The following is a 3,643-nucleotide window of genomic DNA, read 5'->3' on the forward strand; positions in this document are numbered from 1 at the left end:
CCCCCAACTCAGTCCCCTCTGCTCTAAGGAAAACAACCCCAGTCTGTCCAATCTCTCTTCATAACTGAAACTGTCCAGCCCAAGGCAACATCCTGGTAAATCTCCCTCTGTGCCATCCCCCCTCCCCTCAGTGCTATCACATCCCTCCTATAATGTGGATTGCAGAACTGAGCACAATACTCTAGCTGTTGCCCAACCAGCATTTTATACAGTTCCAGCAACACCTCCCTGCTCCTAAACTCTGCACCTCGGCTTATAAAGGCAAACATCCCATGTCCCTCCTTAACCACATTATCTACACGTCCCACTACTCTAAGGGACTGGGAAATGTGCACATCAAGGCTCCTCTGATCGTCAGTGTTTCCCAGGGTCTTACTGCTCACCATGTACTCCCTTGTCTTGTTTGTCCTGCCCAACTGCATCACCTCACATTTATCCGGATCGAATTCTGCGAACGTTGGTTTCAATAAAATTCAGGGGAAGAAGGTTGAGTTTAAAACGATTGTTAAAGTGTACGTCAATCTGTGCAGTCCCAGTGCCCACTGTGCCTCCTGTTTGTTCCCAGTGTCTACAAAACCCTATTTGCCCCCACCACACCCCCACCCCATTGCCTTGCTTCGCATGGCAAAAACTGATGGAACAGACAAAGAGACTCTCAAGCTAGAGCCCAGGAAATCTGAATCTGTATTTGTATTAAAATCACTTGTAACATCCACGTGTCTCAGTAATTCTGAACAGCTTCATGTTCAGTTCACCGCTCACGTAGCTGCCAAGCTGTGACCATCACAGTGTGCACTCTAATACTGAACTGGATAACAAGTCAGACAAACCTCCGAGCTCTGAACTCAGGGTCTTCTCTTTGCGACGGTGGCTCTGGAGTTGTCATGTCTGTGGATCAGAACCTTCCAAGAGATTCCCAGGGTCAGGGTGAACAGCCGCTTCCATAGTTCCTCAGTCTATCCCCTTTGGCACCCACACAATTGTCGACTGACCCTCAGCCCTCAGGCACGTGCTCCGTCGGCATCATTTCCCATCATGCCAGCTTCGGCGCCATGTCACTTCCTGCACTGATGTGATATCTTAGCTTGCCAACTGCTCATCTTTGTGAAGGAGGGAGTACGTCTCACTTTCTCCATCTGAGTACCAGCACTGTTAGCGAGGAGATGCAGAACGCCGCGATCACTATCAGCACGATGATGATGTTCATATCTCGCTTCTGTCCGCCTGTTAACACGAAAAGGTCAGTGATGACACGACGAAACAAGGGAGGAAGGTGTGGATGTAACATGATAGTAAAATGTAGGGTATGCAGGGTAGTTTGATCTTAAAGTAGGATAATAGGTCGGCACAACATCGTGGGCTGAAGGGCCTGTGGTGTGCTGCACCGTTCCCCATGTAATGTTTTGACAACCCGTTGATAGGGAGGCCACAACATTGGATGGAGGGAGTGGGAGATGGGAGATTTGGAGGTGGAGGTCTGGAGTGTGGGAGATGGGTGTGGGTGTGAAATTGGGAAATGGGGTGTGTGATGGGGAGTCGGGGAGAAGGAAAGGAGGATGTGGCTTTGAGGAGTGGGAAGTGGAGGATGGGAGTGGGTCATTGGGAATGGAGAATGCAAAACTGGAGAATGGGGAATGAGCGATTGTGGGTGTTGGGGGGATTGGGGAGCAGTGGTTGTGGATGGGGAAATGTGGAGTCAGGGATCTGGGGGAGTGAGAGATGGGGGAGTAGGGGATGGTGAGGTTGGGAGTGGGGTAGTTGTGGATGGAGGGAGTGGAACAGCAGTTGAAGAAGGCAGCTCATCACCACCTTCTCAAGGGGGCAACTAGGGACGGGCAATAAATGCTGCTCCCAGCCAACAACACCCACGTCCCATGAATGAAGAAACAAAAGCAGAGACGAGAACAAGGACTTCATGATGCAACTTTACAAACCAGCTTCAATGGTGTCCAGATTTGGGGCAACTCCTTTCAGAGAGAGGGGAGGCAGGAAAGGTCAATGAGGATGGGTCTCCCTGGGTGAACAACGTCAATGATGTTGAAAAGTGAAGGTCGAGAGGGGCTTTGACAGAGTCTTGGAGTGGGGAAGGGCTCGATCACAAGGGAAGATGGAGAAATGGCTTAGAAAGGGGCAAGAAGACTGAGTGCAGAAGGCATGGTTAGTAAGTGTGCAACTGATACCAAAATTGGTGGAATGAAGAAGGTTTTCTAAGATTACGAAGGGATCAAGATCAAGTTGGTGAATGGGCTGAAAAATGGCAGATGGAGTTCAATCGAGATAAATGTGAGGTATTGCATTTTGGTACAACAGACTTATACAATTAATGGTAGGGCCTTGGGTAGTGGTGTGGAACAGAGAGAACTAGGGGTGCAGTGACATAATTTTTTGAAGTTTGTGTCACATGTAGACAGGGAGGTTAAAAAGGCATTTAGCACGCTTGCCTTCATTGCTCAGACCTTTGAATACAGGAGTTGGGACGTCATGTTGAGGTTGTAAAGGATGTTGGTGAGGTCTCTTCTGGAATACTGTGTCCAGTTCTGGTCACCCAGTAATAGGAAGGATATTATTAAACTGGAGAGGGTTCAGAAGAGATTTACCAGGGCGTTGCCGGGTATGGAGGGTTTGAGTTATAAAGAAAGGTTGGATAGGCTGGGACTTTTCTCACTGGAGCGTAGGAGGTTGAGAGGTGACCTTCGAGAGGTTTATAAAATAATGAGAGGTATAAACAGAGTTGATGGTAGGTTTCTTTTCCCCAGGATGGGGGTTTGAAGACCAGGGGGCACATTTTTAAGGTGAGAGGAGAGAGATTTAAAAGACATGAGGGGAGAAAACCGAGACGCTGGGCCTCCTGGAGAAACTAGGCCCAAAAGCCTGGCCCCATCTCACCTGCACCCACCCCCGGAGGAGAAACGCCAGGCCGCACTGAGAGTATCCCCCGAAGCCAACGCCGTCAGGAGGAGAAAGACGGCCAACACAGACCAAGACGCCACTCCGGCCTGATCCCGATACGGGGGCCGGAAAACGCTCGCCGAGCCGGGCGGCTGAGGAGATGCAAACGCCAGGACAAAGCCGGCCATGTTCGGAGACCGCTCTGCAGGGCCCACACCACCCTGCTGGGAAACATGGCCCCTGCTCCCCACCACCGGAAGCTGCCCCGTCGCTGGGCAGACGGCCAACTGAGGCCTTAAGGTGAACTGTGATACTTTAATATGAGCCACGCTGACCAGAAATATTTAAATAAAATGAAAGGAAACTGTAAAAGTGAATGGAGTAGATGAGGTCCGGTCCCCTGGGCTGGCGACAGTAGAGTTGGAGGGTGGGGGGGGAGAAGGGAGGGGTGTGTAGGGGGACGCAGACAGGACACTGGACGGTGTACAGGTAGGACTGCAGTTATACTGACAGCCGTTACCACAGGAAGGAGTGCTGCTCCAATCAGCTCTCTCTGAGGTCTTACCTTCACTCTGCATTTCACTGACGTTCGCTGGGGTCGATCTGCTGTTTCCTGCTGGAGTCGGTGTGCTGGTTGCTGCTGGGGTCGATGTGCTGGTTGCTGCTGGTGTCGATGTGCTGGTTGTTGCTGGGTTTGAGGTGCTGGTTGCTGCTGGGGTCGATGTGCTGGTTGCTGCTGGGGTTGATGTGCTGG

At 51.0% G+C, this 3,643-nt stretch overlaps 1 protein-coding gene across 1 annotated transcript in view; it reads right to left on the reverse strand.

Moving 5' to 3' along the window:
* Window positions 1-3,643, reverse strand: part of LOC125481880 (pneumococcal serine-rich repeat protein-like) — a gene marked incomplete at both ends in the record, with an annotated part of 13,936 nt that overhangs the window by 745 nt on the left and 9,548 nt on the right. The window lies entirely within an intron of this gene.

Source organism: Rhincodon typus, unplaced genomic scaffold (assembly GCF_021869965.1).
Source record: "Rhincodon typus isolate 14 unplaced genomic scaffold, sRhiTyp1.1 hic_rhity00004026, whole genome shotgun sequence".
NCBI lineage: Eukaryota > Metazoa > Chordata > Chondrichthyes > Orectolobiformes > Rhincodontidae > Rhincodon > Rhincodon typus.